A 21,973-nucleotide genomic window follows, 5' to 3' on the forward strand; every position below is an offset into this window, starting at 1 on the left:
AAGTCAAATACACCGGGTTAAAGGTGCATATCTTAAACCGCGCTGCTCACTAAAAAAAGACCACACATACAGGGGTTATGGTTCATTTCCAAAACCAATGGACACTCACAAAATAACCAAACACTGGGGCTTTAAAAAAAAAAAAACAAAAAAAACCTTCTCATTAGGCAAAGAATTTAAGAATTATATATACATACCCACTTGAGGTTTCTGGAGAAAATTTAGTTGCCGGCCATCCGAAGTTTCGATTTAAGAAATGGCCTTGAAAATGTTTTTCATTTTTTTTTTTTTTTATTTAGAGAGACGACGTGGCATAGTTAGGATTAATAAACACTAAAATGGTTAAAATGAAAAGATTAACATATGTGGGCCGAATCTAAATAATGAAGTTTTTAAAATTTGAAATTTCTCAAACCAAGCCCCACCTATTCACCTTGCTTAATCAAAATTCATTAGGGCAAAAAGCGATTTCTTGAACAAAGGGAGACTGTGTTTTTTTCCAATCGAACCTGCAAATTTGCACCCTAAAATAATTTCTTGAACCCTAAACCGAATACAGTTGCGATTTGATGATTTCTTGAACCTAAAATCGATTTCTTGAACCCTAAAGGAATCGTGCAATTTCTGGGATACAGTCCACATTTTCAATCGAATTGCAAACTTTGACACCAAATTCAATCAAAACCATGGTGTGACACTCACAATGAGGAGGAAACCCAACGCCACTTTGAATCCTAGATTTCGGTGGCGCAAGCAGTTCAATGGCTACTCCAGTGGATCATCCGTTAGTGAAGGTGGTCCACATGCAGAGGAGACGCGGCGGCACACGATCAGAGGGAAGAATCGGCAAACGGTTCTAAAGACGAGGAGTCAGGTGAGAATTCAGGCCAGGAGGAGTCTATGAGGATTTAGGCGCGAGGAGGAGGCCGGCGAAGAAAGGGTACGTTGTTTGGGAATATTGCTTGTACTGTCGCTTAAGCGATCATTTGTATTGCTTAAGCGATTAATCTGTTTACTCATGATCGCACTCATGATCACTTAAGCGATTGATTCAGTTTACTCTTGGTCATTAAGCGATTTAGATCGCTTAAGGGATCTTGTCGAGGCAGAATCACAGATATAATAAGCGCTATTTTGTATCGCTTAAGAGATTCTTCCAGTTTACTCTTGGTCGCTTAAGTGATTCAGATCGCTTAAGCGATCTTGCACGAGGCAGAGTCAAGATCTCTTAAGCGATCCGAAATTGCTTAAGCGAGCTACAGTGGTAATTTTTTGTTGCTGATATTTTGTTATTAGTTGTTTTGGTTTATTTTTTTGTTGACATTTTGTTATATCGATTGTGCAAATTGTGTGGACCGTAAACTGTTGAGAGTATGAGTTGGAGCTTATAGTGAGAAGTACCCTACTTCCCTGCAAGGGTGACGGTGAGGTCGAGTTGGGATGTTTTTGACGAGAATAAATGACATTTAGCTGAATGAGGCATGGTGAAAGAGATTTTCATCGGACTTGTTTCGTCAGTTTTTATAATCGGAACAAATTGGAAAAATACATTTTGGGCAGGGAGTGCATACATGTTGCTACACTCAGTAAAATGCAAAAAAAAAAAAAAAAAAAAAAAAAAAAGAATGTGGTTCATGTGGAGGAAGACACTACGGTTTGAGATGATGGAGTATGCCTGGTGACGGGCTTAGGACGGGGAAGTGCCAGATAAGCGGCGGGCAGACGCAATAAGAACGAGTAGGGAGCCATAAGGTTTCGTAAGAAGGTTTTGCAGGGGGCAAAGTCTATTACAGGACACGTTTTAGAGGAGAGGCTAGAAACAGTCCGTTTAATGATGGAGAGAAGATAAAAGTGTGCTTGCTATTGTTTTACATTCTATCTTATGGTTGGTGACTCAACAAAAGCTGTTGAGAAAGATTGGTTGTTGTTGCAGCGACTTGTAGTTCTTTAATTCTTTCCGTGGGGACGGATATCATTTGAGCGAACCAAACAGCCTGAAAAAATCAGACATGGCGTTAAGCAGCCCAATGGGTTGGGAAGGATAAACCAAGCACGAATAATTTGTTCGGCTTCCCATGGGCAATGCAGGTAAATATTAATAGCTTTCTATTATTTTTTCTAAATATGTGTTTGAATTATGATATGGACTGTTTTTTTACAATGTAGGCTTGGATGTACGAGGCCATCGGGAGGAGCAACAGTTTGGATGTGCAACAGCAATTTCCTAGGATGTTGCGAGTGCATGTCGGGAGGTGTAACCATCGGTTACAACCAAATAGAGATTGAGATTCAAGGGCGGGGGTAAGATTAAAGGATTTAGCTTTTGAATATGCAGTTGCTTTGAATGTTGCTTCAATCTGATTGATTCTGTTTCTATTTTGGGAGTCATCCGTCCCTTTCTCACTACTACTGGGATGAAGCGAAAGAGACTATGTCACATCTTTCAAGCACTGGAGGATGGAAGGGATGAACGGATAGACCGCCTGATGTAGACCTAAGAGGGGTCACGCATGTGATGGCAATTGCAGGGCCATTGCTTGACAACATGGTTGATGCCAAGGATTATGAAGCTAATGGGCGGGAGGCCGAGTGAGGGAGTAGTAGAAGAGAGAGGAAGAGGTTCGTATACCTCAGCAAACCGGTACAACAGTACCGCTTTGCCGAGACATCGGTGTTGGGTGGAGATGAGGTGTTGACCTCATAAGGCCTGTTTGAGAGTTTTACAACAGCCGTTTATGCAAGGTTTGATAAGATGGAAGAGTGCATGAAAAGGGTGGAGAGAAAATGGAAGCTGGCAGAGAAGTTGGTACAGTGGAGGAGGAAGTTGGTACAATAGAGGAGGAAGTTGGTGGAGAAATAAAGGAGTTGAGTGCAAACTAGCTTGAAAGACAGAGCCAAGAGCAAGTTTGTGAAATCGCTTACATGGTAGTGACACAGGTAAAGAAGAAGAAATTAAGAAAACAAATGAGGAAGAACCAACAATGGAGAGGTTGAGGAGGTTGGGGGGAGGAAGTGGGGTGGTGATAATGGAAGAGGGTGAGGTGGGAGGCGAAAGAAGCGGGGATGTAAAAATGGAGGATGGGGAGGAAGTGGGCAAACAAAATTGGACTCAAATGTCGATTTGTACAGGCCAATAGAGGAAAGAAAAAACTCTTCTATGCCTATTACAAGGATCAGGGTATGCCACTAAAAGTGTAAAACAGGGGATTATCCCGGAATGGTTTGAGAAGTATTGACGATGGGCACGTGGCTTGAGGACTCGGTGAGTTATTTCGCTTAATTTCCTATTTTTTCCTATGTTCCATACTTATATTGTTGTTTTTATTTGATGCGCACATCAATGAGATATTGGCACTGATGAGGCTACGACAGACTATGGATGGTGTCTATTGTTCCTGTACGCCCGTGAGGTACGTTATTGTTTCCTCTTTTGCCCTTAATCGAGTTGGTGTATATTATTTGTTTTGGAGTGGTGTTGAATGTTTGCCTGAAAATTGGATGAAAACAGAAGAAGTTCAGTCTGGTTCTTCGCCCGGGGCGAAGAAAGAAGCTTCGCCGCGGCGAAGATGTGTTGAAACCAAGGGGAACTCCCTGGAAAGTGCCGCGGCGACAGAGGTTTCTTCGCCGCGCGACGGGCCGAATAAAAGGTTGTTGAGTTTTAGATATTTTCTCTTAAGGACAATTGACCTTTCTACCCCTAATTAGCAGGAAAAGTGGGGAGTTAATTGTAAGGTATTTCATGGAGATAGTTGAGATAGGGGTGAGTTTGTAATGAATCAAAGGATGGATGGAATTCCAAAGTAGAACAAGGGCAAAATGGAGAATGAGTGTGTTAATATTCATTAAAAGGAATTAGAATCAAAGAAAACCCTCATTTCTTCTTCTCCAATGTGACTCTTCATCTTTCTTCTCACTTCTCTTTCTTTTGATCAAGGTTTTCCAAGGGATTTTGAAGGATTTTGGGGTAGAAAAGCAACCAGGCTTCCTAAGGTAAGGATTCTTCTTAAGTTGTGTGATTTGGGAGTTTTAACCCATATTGAAGTTGAGGGTTTTCATTCTTTGGTTAAGATTAGAGGAGAAGTCAAGCTAACAAAGTGAAAGGAAAGTGTTGTGAAGTCTCTCCTTAACAAGGTAAGTAAAACCCAACCCAAGTTGAGATTTATGAATTTTCTTGATTAGGGTTTTGATAGAAGATGATGTATGTGATGTGCAGAATATAGCATGTAGAAGGATTAAATAGAGATTTCTATGCTTTGTGATTGTTTATACTGCAAATTTGAGGAATGAGGTTGGTTTGGCAAGGTAGTTGAGATGGAATTTAAGGGGTTATGTATTCCCTTTTGGAGTGTTTTCTATGGCAGGTTTTGTGAATTTGTGAAGGGGTTTTTCCCCATTTGGGGGTTAAGAAAAGTTTTAGAATCATGGCTATGATAGAGTTTTGTAGTGCACATGAGTTGTTTGATGAAAGCCTAATAGAGGTTTGAGTGTGAGAAATGAACCTTAATTCTTGCAACATTGCATGTTGGCATCTCATAAGTGCATTGGTGAAGATGAACCATCATAGGCACTAGTTGTACATGGAAAAGTGATCTAAGAAAGTTAAGGAAATGGTTTATGCAATTACCCTATGAGTAGAGACTTAGTGGGTAAATTACTCTAAGAGTAGAGAGCATTGAAAAATGTACAATAGAATGAATTAGAAGAGTAGTTTAGTTGGGATGATGCTTTGGATCATCACCCGACCGTTATGGGAATCGGATTGATGCTTGGGATCATCATCCGAATAGCCCTTAGAGTGATGTGTCATGCTTTGTGATCGTCACCGATGGTAGTGAAATGGGTAGATGCTTTGTGACCGCTACCCGTCAGTGATAGATAAGTAGGTTGATGCTTTGTGCATCATCAAACATTAGTAGAAACGGGTTGATGCTTTGTGACCATCACCCGATAGTGACTAGAGAGTGGGTAAATGCTTGGTGATCGTACCCAAAAATTCATGAGAAACGGGTAGCGGCTAGGTGATCTCCACATAGTTAGAGATAATCGAGTTGGTGCTTTGTGATCCTCACTCGGTAGTCACTAGAACGGGTTGGTACGTGTGAATTCCACCCGATAGCCATAGAGAGTGAGATGGTGCTTGTGAAACGCCATCCGGCCGTACCTCCGGTAAGATGAGGCCATGATGTTATTAGAAACAGAAATAGATCAGAGATAGCTAAGGAAAGAATTAAGAGTTATTCATACGGGGACAGACAGATAGAGAGTTTTACTACGCATTATTTGTGCTCACCCTTATTTTCCTTTGTGGATGCAGGTTCTAGGTGATGTGCGGTGGCGGGGGCGTCGGCAAGCAATGAGGAATAGCTACAACTGTTTCCCCTGTTTTGTCTTTTAAAATACATTTTGTAAACAGTACTCCTTATGTATAAAAGACACATGAGTTGTAATGAAAAGAAACTTTGGGCCCAACTTTTCTATTGTTATTATGCATGCATTGTAAGTTTTCAGTAGGTGTTACATATCCCAATGTGCCATCACCGAGTGGCGTTTGGCCAAACGCTTGTTTTGGCATATCGCACTTTAGTAAAATGTCATTGCTAGTGGTGTAGCAAAAGGACCGAAGCAAAAAAGATTGGCCCTAGTAGTTTAGACTGCATCCCTATTGATTTTCATTTTGATGACAGAATTATGCATATATGTGGGGGTCGGCCCAAATATGGCCACGGTTGGGCTTTTGTTAAAAATGTGACTACATCATCCTCATCAAACAGATGCTGGATAGGAGTCGTTGCACATCTAGAGGAGGGGTTGCTAAAGATCCTTGTTGCAACCTAACTATTTGTCAAGACAAGCTGTGGAGGTCGAGTGGAGACTACACCCAGGTGTGCCCGCCGTTTTGCGAGACAGTGGGATGTTTGGGCACTTGGTGATCAAGTACTAACCGAAAAGTGGCCAATTAAGCGCTCTACGGCCACTAAATGAGTCAGGTAATTTTGTATAAAACTAACTTACATAATACAATTGTTCTAAGTTTATTAAGCTAATGTTTCTTCCTATTGTAGTGTGAATGTGGGGCATAGCCCTGAAATTTATTAAGTTCGACATGACCAAAACCCAATAGATGGGTGAATGACGAAACAATGAGAGACTGCGGGAGGGTTGGGTTGTCGACTGCTTCCATGGGTAGATGGATCCGTTTTGAGTGAGCAGAACCACTTAAAAGGTATGAAGTTGGACTTTGAATTTTGTAGTTTATGTGATGTTGAACTTGGGTTATGGTGCTGATGCTGTAGGTGTCATGTTATTGGAGCTTTACCGAAGACACAGACTGAGTGACTTCTCACCTACCCACTCTGTAATTTTTTTACATGTTTTTATTATTTACAAAAATTGATGTGTCTACAGGCGTGTGCGGATAATTTTGTAGGTTCTTGGCAAACAATGAGAGGAAACTTCTCAAAGGTGGGGGCAGGAGGAGGCCTCGCAATAATGGGATTGTGCAAAGGTGTTATTGACATTAAACTCTTTGCCATCAAAAGAAATTAAAGGCAGTGTATAGGAAATTTTGTGCTGTGGCTCTTCTTGCGGCAGCCAAAAGCCTTGTGCTTGCAAAATCATTGTAAAGAATTGGAATTTTTTTTGTCCATATAAGATATCTTACAGTTTGAATTACTATGTATGGTGTGATCATTTGCTTCACAAGTTGGATAATGGTTTTTTAGTGTTTTGTTTCATTTTGTGTATCACTACACGTGTGATGTACTAGTGTGATTATTTGATTCACCACAGTTGGGGCTAACGGTTAGCCTGTCCATATATTTGATATGGCGCATCCCATGCCTATTTTATTGTGTTTCGATAAACAGGTTACATTGATGTCTTATATTTTTGATTTGGGATGAATTAGATTGATATAAATTACTTAATTTTGCGATACAAATTCTTTTCGGATTGGGAGGGAAATGAGTGAGTTACAAATGTTTCCCAATACAGTCATTTCGAAATTAATTAACTTAAAGAATGGCATGGTACCAAACAATTACGTATATGACCGACACATATATCTCTTAAACGACCCAGACTTTTTAGAGATGATACCAAGAGTCTATTACGAAGCATCGCTTAAGCGATACATAAGATCGCTTAAGCGATTACCCATCTGGGTAGATATCATTCTCCTTGGCAGATCGCTTAAGCTATCCAAATCGCTTAAGCGACAAAGACTCGTTTAGGAAGAACTGCTTAGCGATCATACATCTGGGCAGATATTCATTCTGCCGAGCAAGATTGCTAAGCTATTGAGATCGCTTAAGCGACCAAGAGTCTTTAAAAATTGCTAAGCGATACAAATGGATCACTTAAGCGACATAAACTGGGCAGATTCATTCGCCTTGGCCAAGTGTTAATCGAATCAAATTGCTTAAGTGATCAAGAGTTTACGAAAATCGCTTAAGCGATACAAATGGATAGCTTAACGATTTTCGATGGGCATCTGCGTGGCGGGCTAGATTGCTTAAGCAATTACCGATTGCTAAGCGACCAAGAGTAAAAGCAAGAATCGCTTAAGCGATACAGACGGATCGCTTAATCAACCAGAGTAAAAGCAAAGAATCGCTTAAGTATACAGACGGATTCTTAATCGATGTGTAAATACAGAGGATCACTTAAGTGATCCTATGTATTCGGATATTATTTATGGTATTTCAGAGCATGGTTAAGCAATTAACGCTATGCTAAACATATAGGGTTTACGATTCGTTCAGTAGACTATGACCGTTATTATATTATATTAAACATATAGTGCTTTTATGTCAGTATGAAACCTATAAGGTGTAGAATGTTTACGTATATGCTAAACATATGGGTTACGATTCATTAGTGGATAGACCTTATATACTTATATAAAAATATAGTTCTTTTACGTCAGTATGAAACATGTAAGGGAGAATGTTTACGTCTATGCTAAACATATAGGGTTTATGATTCGTTCAGTGGACTATGACCGTTATTATATTATATTAAATATAGTTCTTATGTTAGTATGAACATATAAGGTGTGAGATGTTTACGTTTATTCTCAACATATAGGGTTTATGATTCGTTCAGTGGAACTGACCGTTATTATATTTCAAAGGTAACCATGGATCTTAGTGAACAATGTTCTTCTTCTTTGTTCAGAACATAAAGGGTGCGTTTGGTTGAATGTTCCTATAAATATTACATCTTCCCAAAATATTTCTTGTGTAATTATTTAGGAATATATAGTATTTTAATAATTTTAGACCATTAACTGAATTAATTCATTAATACCGCCAAAAAAGTTTAAAAATTAACAAAAACACCCCCACCACCCAACTTCCTAGATTCCAGCTACCATAATGGCATAAAAACGACGAAAATAGCCGGTATCACAAATGTGACATTTTTGGCCAGATCCAGTTGGATCTGGCGGAAAAGGCCATATCTGGCCATCATGACTTTTAAGAAATGGCCAGCTGTGATGGTAACAACGGCCAAATCTAGGCATCGTTGACCGAAACGACGCCATATATTTGGTCGTCACAGATGGCCATGTGGACTTTTTCGTCGTTGACGACCAGATTGGCCGTGATCTGGCCTTTTTCGGCCATATCCGTGGTCGATTGGCTAGAAAAGGCCATATCGAGCCCCAATCCTGGATCCAACCGCTATGCGTCATAATGCCCTTCCCGGTAGGATCGGTGGTGGTGGCCGGAATCTGGGAAGTGGGTAGGGGGGGGTATTTGTTAAATTTAAAATTTTGCGATCGTAGGTATCGCTTAAGTGATTCTTTGTTTTTACATTGCTCGTAAGCGATCGTGGATCGCTTAAGTGATCAGGATTGGCAGAATCAGATCGCCCAGGGGAGATCGCTTAAGCGATTCGATATAGCTAAGCGATTCTTGTCTTTTTGTCTTGGTCGATTAAGCGAGTGGGATCGCTTAAGCGATCATGCACTGGGCAGAATCATATCTGCACCGGGCACGATCGCTTAAGTGATCCGTGATATTATTTAAGCGATCTATTGAAAAACCCTTGTTCTTAAGCGATATACTTAGTTGCTTAAGGCTCATTGGCAAATATACTTTTCCAGCTTTTCTTGATTTGACAAACTAAATTACCAACATGTATTATTCCATATCTCTCCTCAATTTGACAACTAATTCCAAGCTAAAATCACAACAATATTTAGGCCATGTAGCAAGAAATATAAAGAATGATTATTAAAGGTAACAATAAAATTTAAACATCAATAATTGAAAACAATAACTCATCAACGGTTGGCCTTCGCAACTCCTTGAATTTCACTTCTTGAACCTAATTTTCTGGATCTGCAGTGTATTACTTCTGGCAACTACTCTTGTGGCCAGGTTGCTTGCAAATTGAGCACTTATTCATCTTCCGGGGAACTTCAGAGGCTGATGGAATATGCTTAACTCTTTTTCTCCCCTTTAGTCTTCTTGAATGGCGGATGGATGATAATGTCAGCCAACTCTGCGGCACTACCCACTGCTCTTCTGGAGGCACGGATATATTGTTTCTGAAAAGTAGCATGTAGTGATTGCCTATAGAGAGGGGACCAAAGTCCATGTAAATTCTTGAACCAAAATCCGGCTTCGTTGGTGTTTCAATGTCTAGTGCATGAGGACAGGTAAACGTTGAATGTCAAGCACTTTACAGCTGCAAGTTTTACTAACAGGTTAACTAGGGCATCGGACCATAGCTGTGCATAGTGAACCTTGAGCATTAAGGGATAGGCAACAGTGCATTTGACAGTTCCATGTTCTCACATAAATTTTTCAGCTGACGGAACAAGGGCTGTAGTAAAATTATCTGATTCGTACGATACTCATGAAACCACCGTGACAAGTCCTCTGGATTGCATCAAAAAGTGCAACTATTGGAACAACTCTTTATTAACAACTTGAATTTATGGACCTGCTATATCGTGGTCATGCATCAAACCTTCTTCCGAGAAAGTAAGCTCTACTCCCGCAAAACAACATTATGCTTAAGAACTTAGCAACTCTATCATCCTTGATTGGATTTGCTGAAGTGCTCCTCAAACTCATCAACCGATAAGCTTTTGTTGTCATGTAGTATGTCTAAGGAGGCCAGAACACTTAAACTTTTGTTTTATGTTTCACCAAGGTGCCTCATACAGAATCCGTGATGTGCTTGATGGTAAATAGTGGCAATCCCTTCTTTATAGAGTGTGGCCTATCGGATATATGCAACTCGTCACTGTCAAGCACTATCGTATGAATTGCTGAAAAAACCAAGTCCACGATCGTCCTTCCAGAGTCAACCACACACCATGCAATAGGATATGTGTGATTCTCACTGTTTGTGCTGGGCCACCAACAATGTACTATACTTCCTGTTAGAAAGCAACCATCACAGCTAACACCTCAGAACGTAAGACAAAAAAAATATTTAAACATCATATTTCATCCCACTTCAAAGCCGTCTTGTACCTTGGTTTGTCAACTCAAGCATAAACGGTACCGTTCTAATATGTGTACCCGTGCTCCGGCGTGCCCCTCACAAAATCTGTGGTATGTTGTCTCTTTCCAACATTCCAGTAATAACAGCACATCCCAACTCTATGTGCACAAGTCTCTGAATGTTTTAGGAGATGGACTCTCTTTCAACAAACCGACTTTCACAAATTGTCCTACATAAACGGACGCTTGTCGATGCTACCTGAAATATGTCCCAAACCACATGTTGCTCACGAGTATATGCTCTAAGAATAAATTTTTTTGACTCTGAACCTTCTACAATAAACCCGCCACTTGCACTTCGGTCATGACATGCAACGTCACAACCAATGAATTTGACTTTTGTGATGAACTCAAATTACCTCACGGCAACAAGTTTTAGCTTCCTCACCATTCCTCTTTGTTGTCAAATAAATACCCTATGCGCAACCCCGATCCATCCATAAAAACATGAGCTGATTCACTAACCTAATCTACGTTTTGCATAATTGTATTTAAAGGAATCTCTACATAGTGGGAACATCTACAGGTCTCCTCCTCAACATTTTCATTTTGGCCCTATCACCAACCCTCTACCATGTCCTTCTCACCACCACTCACCGTTCTACTTTTGATTTTTCAACTAACAAATCAATGGCCTCGTGTTCAAATTAAAACCAGGCAAATCTCCGCCTACTTCTCGTTTCCCCTTCCTGAACCAAATTCACGGTTTTTCTACAAAAAAAACCCTAAAATCGGCCTCGAACCATTATCGGCCACATCAATCATATATAACTTACACTTCATCCGCTTTAATATAGCAGGAGGTACTTATAATGTTCAGAACTCTGCTTAAAACATACTTCACAACTATATCACTACGCAAGTAACCAAATTACCTCTTCTAATTATTCATCAATCAACTCATCAAAACTAACCTCTGTGCTACAGCAATCGGTATAACTTCTTTGCTCTTCCCAATCCACTTCCAGCTACTTCTTCTCTACACCACCAAATATCACAACCCCAAAACAACTTGTCCCATGTGTAAAAATAGCCAACTGCTGTAATGAAGAAAAAAAAATTCTTAAATGTATACTAAGGGTTCAAATATTAAAAGAATCTGCACAGTCACTTATATGGTCTGCTATATCGCTTAAGCGATCTTATGCCATTTACTGATCGCTTAAGTGATCTGCTCCTATTCCAGACTTTTACCAGATCACTTAAGCAATATCTGCCACATACCTGATGCTTAAGATCTATCTACTGCATTACTAGACATACAGATGGTTAAGCGATACACTAGATCGCTTAAGCGATCATCATACCCAGAATACATTTAGTCATCACCACTTACAATCGATCCATCTAACCAGAAACATACCCAGAATAAATTTTCAACAAATTTCACTCCTTTCAACTTGCATTACAATCAAACACAACCCAACAACCTAAACAACTAAATCAAACTAACCCAAACCCATCTATTTAAATCTTTGTAAATAATATAAAATGTAAAGAGGAGACACATACTTAGATGAATGCCAAGGGAGGAGGAGGGGGATCTTTGGCGGAGAAAATGTTAATGGTGGAGGAAGAAGAAAGTGTTAATGGCGGAGAACAAGAAGATATAGAGGATGAGGAAGAAGAGTGTAGAGGCAGAGGAAGAGAAGATGTAGACGAAGAAGAGATAGAAGGAAGAAGAAGATGTAGACAAAGCTAAGAAGGAACCGCAACCAAGGTAGAGATGTGTTAATGGCGGAAGAAGAAGAACGTGTTTGGGTGTTTGCAGAGTTTGGGTTTTTGAGAATATAGTATAATTTTTAAAAGATTACATAATACTTCATTAATCCTAATTAAGCACTAATCAAGTTAATTACCTTAATCAATAATTGGCTATTTAATTAACACTTTAAAACTTCATAGCCTTTAATTAAATTCAAACTTCAGATGTCGTTTAATAAACTCCACCGAGTTTTCTATTGAAACATAAATGGACAGTTCAGTTGTTCCAAGTTTCAATTATAATCGACAAAAGGAAAAGAAAATATCAGTTCTTAACTGGAAATGCCATGAAAGGCATTTCAAAGCATGAAATGCAAGAAGACTTCACTTTCTAGATGTTATACTTCCACACCGAATGATTCTTCTAGTAAAGCGCTCAACCCATCAGCTTTGATTGATGATTTCACCAGATTCTGCTACCAAAGAGACCTCCTAAAAGCCATCAAAGCTATGGATGCCATGCAAATCCACAGCCTTCATGCTGATTCCATCACCTACTCTAAGCTCATCAAGTGTTGCTTGGCCCGTGGCGCTGTTTGAGAAGGTAAACTAGTTCACAACCACATCTTCTCAAAAGGGTATGAACCCAAAACGTTTTTAATCAACATTTTGATTAATATGTACATGAAGTTTAATCTCTTGGAGGACGCTAAAACATTATTCGATAAAATGCCTGAGAGAACGACTGTTTCTTGGACAACAATGATATGGGCTTATTGTAATGCTAAGATGAATGACAAGGTGTTTGAGTTCTTTATTTTGATGCTCAGAGAAGGTGTTAGACCAAATATGTACACCTACTTTTCCATTTTGGGATCTTGTGTTTGTTTATGTTGATGTAGTGATGCCTTGCTGGAAATGCATCAATTACTCAAGTATGCAAGGTTATGTTTTTGGAAGATGCAAAAGGCTACATTTAGCAGTAACTCAACATGCATAGGAGTGTTTTTGTGTAATTGGTTGTTTAGTTACTTAAGGGTATTTAAGAAAAGTTTATTAGGAGTAATTTGAACTGTAATAGTTGTGGTTAAATTTAAATTTTAAAGCTGTAAACGTCTGCTGTAGTTGATGTAATTAGCAGAGAGTTGTTAAGTGTTACATATTGACTTTCAGAGAGTTGTTAAGTGTTACATATTGACTTTCTTCAATAAAAAACCTTGCTTTTTGCTGAAACGTTTGAGGTGCTCTGTTTTATCTCTCTTAATGTTCTTCGGCTAAAACCAATAAATGGTATCAGAGCTTCCACAAAAACCAAAAACTTAGCACTGTAAACCTTCGATCACACCTCCAAAATACCCTCCATCTCAAAATGATTGACCTGCAGTTGTTCTTCTTCCTTCTTACGATAGACAAGAAAAATAGGGGCATGACAACTCAATCTGCCTTGATGGCTCCACCAGTATTCAATGGAGAACATTACCACATCTGGGCAGTAAAGATGAAAGCCTTTCTTCGTGGACAGGGATTGTGGCAATATGTGGAAGAAAACTGACAACCACCTCCTCTTGGACAGAATCCTACGTTGAACCAAATGAGGCTGCATGAGGAAGAATCATCCAAAGCTCCGAGATCTCTCTCTCACATACATGCTGCTGTGATTGATCTTGTTTTTACAAGAATCATGGCATACGAAAACCCCAAGGAAGCATGGGATAAATTGAGAGAGGAGTACATGGGGAGCACTACAACAAGGAATATGCAGGTTCTTAATCTAAGGAGAGAATTTGAGATGCAAAGAATGCAGGAAACTGAAAAAGTGAAGGATTATGTTGATAGACTAATGAATGTTGTCAACAAAATCAGGCTTATGGGAGTGGAGTTGACAGATCGTAGGGTTGTGGAAAAAGTTTTGGTGAGTCTCTCGAAGAGATTTGAGTCCAAAATCTCTTCTTTAGAGGACTCTAAAGACATGACTCAGATCACATTGACTGAGCTTGTCCATGCTCTCCAAGCTCAAGAGCAAAGAAGGCTCTTGAGGCAAGAAGACACTAGTGAGGGTGCATTGGTTGCAAGCTTCAAAGGTAAACCTGCACAAGCACAAACAAGGAAGTATGATGGAGATAGAAAAGGGAAAGAGAAGAGTAATAACCAGTGGGAAAGACCTGGTTGAGTGAAAGAATTTCCAGCCTACACCTATAGTAAAAAGAAGGGGCATCCAGAGAGAAGATGCTGGTTCAGGCCTGGTATACAATACATGAGTTGTAAGCAATTCGGGCATATTAAAAGGGTTTGTAAGAACAAAGTAAACCAGCCAATACAGCAACCAAAAGTAGGGGAGGATCATTAACAATGTCAAAAGGCAGAACAACTTTTTGTGGCCAGTTTTACACTGCACAAACCAGCAATAATGCTTGGTTATGTTAGTAAACGGTCCCGTATACACAGCGGAAACAAAAATAATATAACTCAGGGATCGTTTACATGAGCCAAGATCAAGGGTATAAGTTTTACAATTTTATCATAATAAAAATCTGCAGAAATATTAAACATGAGTTAAGAGAAACAAATGCACATTGGAGGCTCCTCCAAATTTGTCGACAAATGTTTTGCTACCGATCCAAGTGTAGGATCGAACCCACGTAGTCCACACGAAGACAATCTCAAAAAGAACCAAAGAGGGATTTGCTAGATCCTCATTGGCTTCAAGATTCAGAAGAAAAGAAAATCAATTGAATTGATTTTTAGGCACCAAAATGTTACTGCCGTGGGAGTATATTATCAAAGAGGGGCTGCTATGTTTTCAAAGAAAAGTCATATTCTATTTAATTAACACATTTTTCCTTTTATAGTTAATTAAGTTGCCCTATTCCCATATAGAATAGGCTTGGGCTCCAACCCAAACACCTCATGTTGCCAAACACTCCCAATTTGATTTATTTTATTTTCCATCATTATCTCAATTAAAATCAATTAATAAATATTTAAATATATATTAATATTAAACAATAATGATAATATATTTAAATATGTGCGAACACACATTTAAACGTAATTTCACTTATTTAATTTTTCTAACAAATAAATAAAGGCTACGACCTCAACAAATTTAATTACACTGTGAAATTACCAAAATACCCTTTCGCCTTAAAAGACGAAAACGCCCTTCTTTCTTCTTGGATCTTAAATTATCTTTTATGTGTGTGACCCATAGGCTCCTCATCATATCGGCAGTGTATAGTATCGCGATTAACACCAATTAATTGTCTCACTAATACACAGACCAAGATTGGCCCCTAGTAAGGCATCATGGTCACCCGATAGATTCAGATTCAACAAAGTAGCTGCCTGTCAACGATATGGTTACCATGCAATTCGATCCTTTCATCATACGTTATCTCGACGAGACAAAGGCATAGAAATAGTGTCAACCTTCTGTTACTCTCGATATTATTTATTCAGTTTCTGGACCAATGACCTGTATTATAAACTAGATAGATCAACAACTCAATCCCACTGTGGCCACAGTTTTAGTGTCATTACCATATACTGAATTGCGCTGTGAGATAACTTTCTCCCATACCTAGGAGTGTGAATCCTCTGTCAATCCACCATAGTCTTGATACACTCCTTGATACAGCCAATCACCGCCGTATTGACAGCTCTGAAAAGAACTGCGTTAGGCTAGTGTCAAACTACACGAATCGGTGCACAAGGCGCTCTGGTGATCTCAAGGTTATGGTGATCTCAAGTCTAAGGATCACTGCACCACCATTCGTTAGAGGATTTGGTCATAGACAGGGGTTACCATCATTGGAATCTTCTGGTGGGTAGTCCAGTGAACTTGCTGCTGGTAATCCCTACAGCAAACACCCATGTGTTGCACTAGGTTGTCACCAAACAACCGACAAGTGAGATCAGTCACTGTCTTTCGACAGGGTCGTCAACATATCTATGCCTTTACTTCAGAATAATACTAGGGCTACAGACGTTTCTAGAATGGCCACCATATGTGCTCATAGGGTTCTCACTATCAAGATTTGAAACACTTGATACCCTTGTCACGGTTCTACCATTCTAAGGACATATATCAATACATATTGATATAATAATGATTTACGTGATATAGAATAAAATGCCTTTTATTGATTAATGAACATTATTACAAAGAGTCAATTCTACAATAATTGATTGGCTCTAGGGCACCTACTCTAACAGGTTAATTGATAGTGGCTGCACCAATCACATGGCTACAGACCTGCAAAATTTTGTTAGCTTGGACAGATCGTATAGCTCCAGAGTCAAGATTGGGAATTGTGAATTCATAGAGGTCAAAAGCATGGGGGATGTTGCTGTCCAAACTTGGTCAGGTACAAAAATAATCTCTCATGTGTTGTATGTTCCTAGAATTAGGCAAAATCTATTGAGTGTGGGACAAATGTTAGAAAGGGGTTATTCCTTACACTTTGAAAACCAAGCATGTACCATACTAGATCCTAAAGAGGCCGAATTGATGAGGGTAAAGATGCTAGGGAAAAGCTTCCTGGTTGAGTGGAAAACCACTAATGATTCCACCCTGCTAACTAGACTGGAGGAGTCGAAAACTTGGCACAAACAGCTTGTCCATTATCACTATAATGGCCTCAGAGAGTTGAAGAATGTAAACATGGTTCGTGACCTGCCAGAAATTGAGGAGAAAAGCACATTATGCAGTGCATGCCAAATTGGAAAATTGAGTAGACCTGCGTCTCCTTCGGATCAGACCTGTAGAGCAATAATGAAGCTTCAACTGATTCATTCAGATGTTTGTGGTCCTATGCAAATAGAATCCTTGAGTGGAAGCAGGTATTTCATACTCTTTATAGATGATTATACACGGATGACATGGGTGCATTTTTTATAGTAGAAAAGTGAGGTCCCTACAGTGTTTAGAAAATTCAAACTATTGGTAGAAAATGAAGCTGGAACAAAGATTAAATCCTTTAGAAGTGACAACGGAACTGAGTACACTTCAAAGGAATTTAGTTCACTATGTTTAGAAGCTGGTATTAGGCATCAATTCATTGCTCCATACACTCCACAGCAAAATGGAGTAAGTGAAAGAAGAAATAAGACCATCATGGAGATGGCTAGATGTATGTTGGTAGAGAAACAACTCCCTAAGAAATTCTAGGCCGAGGCTGTAAATACAGGAGTTTACCTCCTGAATAGGCTGCCAACCAAAGCATTCAGAGCAAACACTAGCTGAGGCATAGACAGGAACTAAACTAGCAGTTCGCTATTTGAGAGTGTTTGGAAGTGTGTGCTATGTGATGGTTCCAACAGTGAAGAGGACCAAGTTAGATAATAAAGCTGAAGTTGGTATTTTCATTAGTTGTAGCAACCAATCAAAAGGATTCAGAGTGTACATTCCGGAGACAAAAAGAATTGTGATAACTAGGGATGTGAGAATTGATGCAAATGCGGTTTGGAGTTGGGAGAGTAAGAAGATTGTTGCTAACTGTAACACACAACAACCAACTGAAGTTGCTCTAGATGAACTTGAAACTAAAGAAGATGAAGAACCAGCAGTTCGTGGAACTAGGACCTTGGCTGATGTTTATGCAAGGTGCAATGTGGATGTGTTAAAACCTAAAACATATGCTGAAGCTGCTAGATCAGATGCTTGGAAGAATGCTATGCAAGAGGAGATTTCTATGATTGAGAAGAACAACACATGGAGGTTAGTTAAAAGACCTGAAAACAGAAGAATAATTCAGGTAAAATGGATTTATAAATTGAAGATCAATCCTAATGGTACAATCCACAAACACAAGGCTAGACTCGTGGCAAAAGGATTTGCACAGCAGCAAGGGGTGGATTACACTGACACATTTGCTCCGGTAGCAAGACATGACACTATAAGGATGATCATAGCCATGGCAACCCAATTTGGTTGGAAAATTTTCCAACTTGATGTCAAATCTGCCTTCCTAAATGGCTGCTTGGAAGAGGAGATTTTTGTGGACCAACCCAAAGGCTACCAAGTGAAGGGTGAAGAAAGCAAGGTGTACATGTTGGAGAAGGCATTGTATGGTCTAAAATAGGCACCTAGGGCCTAGTATGGCCGTATAAACAATTACCTTAATAGCCTAGGCTATGTAAGAAGTCCAAACGAACATACCCTTTATGTTAAAGAAGCTGAGGGTGATTTAATTGTTGTGTCGTTGTATATGGATGACCTGTTGATGACAAGGAGTAATCTAGACCAGTTTGGCAAGTTCAAACAATCCATGCAATCTGAATTTGAGATGACAGATTTGGGGGAGATGTCATATTTCCTTGGTATGTAGATTTTTCAATCCAAAAGTGGAATATTTGTGTATCAGGAAAAGTATGCAAATGAAATTCTCATAAAGTTTGGGATGGAGAATTGCAAACCTGCAGATACACCCTTAGTCTCTAACCTGAAGCTGAGCAAGAATGATGGTGAGAAAACAGTAGATGAGAGTATGTTTAGAGGTTGGTAGGATGCTTGCTATACTTAACAGCTACACGTCCAGACCTGATGTTTGCAGCGAGCTACCTCTCTAGATTTATGAGCTGTCTAAGTGAATCACATTATAGGGCGGCAAAGAGGGTGTTAAGGTATGTGAAAGGAACTTCAAACCTTGGCATTTGGTTTAAGAGGGCAGAAAAACTGATTTTACAGGGATACACAGACAGTGACTGGGGAGGTTCTTTAGACGACATGAAAAGTACCTCAAGGTATGTGTTTTACATCAATGAAAGAGCCATTAGTTGGTTGTCGAAGAAGCAAGACCTGATGGCTCAGACCACTACAGAGGCAAAGTACATTTTTGCCGCAGCAGCAGTGAACCAAGTTGCTTGGTTTAGAAAAATTTTGTCTGATTTGAAGCAGGATCAAGATAGGCCAACACCAATATTGTGTGATAATCAATCAGCAGTGGCAAAGGCAAAGAATCCAGTTCTCCATGGCAGGACCAAACATATTAAGATTAAATTTCATGCAGTAAAGGAGGCTGAAAATGATGGGGAAGTGACTTTGATGCATTGTCGGGGTGTGGATCAGATTGCAGATATCATGACTAAGAGTTTGCCTAAAGCCAAGTTTGAGGGACTTAGACTCAAACTTGGTGTTTCTAGCAAATGCATCAAGGAGGAGTGTTGATGTAGTGATGCCTTGCTAGAAATGCATCAATTACTCAAGTCTGCAAGGTTGTGTTTTTGGAAGATGCAGAGGGTTACAGTCAGCAGTAACGCAACGTGCGTGGGAGTGTTTTTGTGTAATTGGTTGTTTAGTTACTTAAGGGATTTAAGTAAAGTTTATTATGAGTAATTTGAACTGTAATATTTGTGGTAAAATTTGAATTTGAAAGCTGTAAACATCTACTATAGTTGATGTAATTAGCAGAGAGTTGTTAAGTGTTATATATTGACTTTCTTCAATAAAAAACCTTGCTTTTTGCTGAAACGTTTGAGGTGCTCTATTTTATCTCTCTTAATGTTCTCCGGCTGAAACCAACAGTTTACTCAATCTTAGGCAGCTTCATTGTGGAATAATTAAAGTTGGTTTGGATTCTAATGTGTTCGTTAGGAGCGCTTTGATTGATGTTTATACCAAATGGGGTGAGTTGAAGAATGCACTGTGTTTTTAATAAGATGGTGACCAGAGATTTGGTTGTTTGGAACTCAATCATTAGAGGGTTTGCTCATAATAGTGATGGTGATGAGGCTTTGAATCTTTTCAAGAGAATGAAGAGGGTTGGGCCACACTAACGAGTGTTTTGGGGGCGTGTACTGGAGTAGTGCTGTTAGAATTGGGGACACAAGTCCATGTTCATGTATTGAAGTATGACCAAGATTTGATACTTAACAATGCGCTTTTGGATATGTATTGCAAGTGTGGAAGCTTGGAAAATGCAAAGTCTATTTTTGATAGAATGGTAAAGAGGGATGTGATTTCTTGGAGCACCATGATTGCTGGGTTGGCACAGAACAGGTGTAGCCGAAAGGCACTGAAATTGTTTGAGTTGATGAAAGCCTCAGGTTTAGAACCAAATTATATTACAATTCTTGGTGTTCTATTTGCTTGTAGCCATGCAGGGCTTGTAGAAGATGGGTTGTATTACTTCCAATGTATGAAAAAGCTTTATGGGATTGAACCAGAAAATGAGCATTATGGTTGTGTAATTGATCTTCTTGGACGGGCTGGGAAGCTGGATCAAGCAGCTAAGTTAATACATGAGATGGAATATGAACCAAATGCTGTGACATGGAGAGCTTTGTTGGGTGCATGTAGGTAATACCTTAGTTTTTTATAAGAAAGAGAAGTTTGTCAATTATTGTGTTATTCTAGTTAACATATAACCCCAGGAACAAACCTTACTTCTTAAGGATCATTTCTCTGAACTCATTTTTTGACTTCGGCTTCTCATCTTCCACTTCCCCGGCTATTGGATTTGTCGAGGGGACACAAGTGGTCTGACGTTCCTTGGCATTGCAAATGTGTTCCTCCCCTTCAACTGAATGCTATTACTATGTTTATTAGCAGCATAGTGTGCCGCTTTAGACCCCTTGAAAGTATGATTACTACTTTGCGTTGCCATTTAACCCAAAGGAGTAAGAAAATAAAAGGTAGAAGTGGGAAACACAAACATGCAAACGTCTATAGATTGCACTACACACAAACAAACACACACAAGTAATAACAAAGATAAAACATAATTCCACTTAGCCTACCATGTTCTCCAGAGGCCCCATGACCAGCAGAATCCTCTCTCTTTTGCTTCGGATTTGATTTTGCAATGCTTATCTTCTTCCCAAGAAACATTTGCTTGTTCTTTCCTACAGTTGCAGCAAGGTGTGCATTATCGGCAAAATCCACATATGCTACGCCCTTCAAAAATCGATCCGAGGATATTATAAATTAGTAAGCAACAGTCCCAAACAGATGCTCTACAATTAAAGGTAAGCTGGAATATGGGTAAATCTGTGTGGGACTATGGTTGAGTCTCCTAAGCATATCACTTGCTATCAAAATGAAAAAAATATGCTCTTAGACAGTTAGACTCTTTATACTTAGAAAATTATGCAATTTTACCATAATTATGGAATTCAACCCTTTTGCAGGTTTATTTGAGGCTACATAATCGTCTCTGGAAAGGAAATTCATCTTAAAACCAAAAGCGTAAGAACTAAATGTTTTATTGACAGCATGAAAGGAAGAAATCAAATTGAAGTTTCAGTGAGCACCCTTGAGAAATTTGATCAAAGAATTTCTAGATATTTATGCTGTCTAAGTAATCACATTATAGGGCGGCAAAGAGGGTGTAAGGTATGTGAAAGGAACTTCAAACCTTGGCATTTGGTTTAAAAGGGCAGAAAAATGATTTCAGGGATACACAGACAGTGAGGGGAGGTTCTTTAGACGACATGAAAAGTACTCAAGGTATGTTTTTACATCAATGAAAGAGCCATTAGTTGGTTGTCTTCTACCATTCTAAGGACATATATCAATACATATTGCAATAATAATGATTTACGCGATATAGAATAAAATGCCTTTTATTGATTAATGAACATTATTACAAAGAGTCAATTCTACAATAATTGATTGGCTCTAGGGCACCTACTCCAACAGGTCAATTGATAGTGGCTACACCAATCACATGGCTACAGACCTGCAAAATTTTGTTAGCTTGGACAGATTGTATAGCTCCAGAGTCAAGATTGGGAATTGTGAA

General features: G+C 39.2%; 1 pseudogene; it reads left to right on the forward strand.

The window, feature by feature from the left end:
* The first annotated feature begins 12,596 nt into the window (after positions 1–12,596).
* LOC116133099 lies at positions 12,597–20,533 on the forward strand (annotated as a pseudogene).
* Positions 20,534–21,973: the final 1,440 nt, after the last annotated feature.

Source organism: Pistacia vera, unplaced genomic scaffold, assembly GCF_008641045.1.
Source record: "Pistacia vera cultivar Batoury unplaced genomic scaffold, PisVer_v2 Contig1077, whole genome shotgun sequence".
NCBI lineage: Eukaryota > Viridiplantae > Streptophyta > Magnoliopsida > Sapindales > Anacardiaceae > Pistacia > Pistacia vera.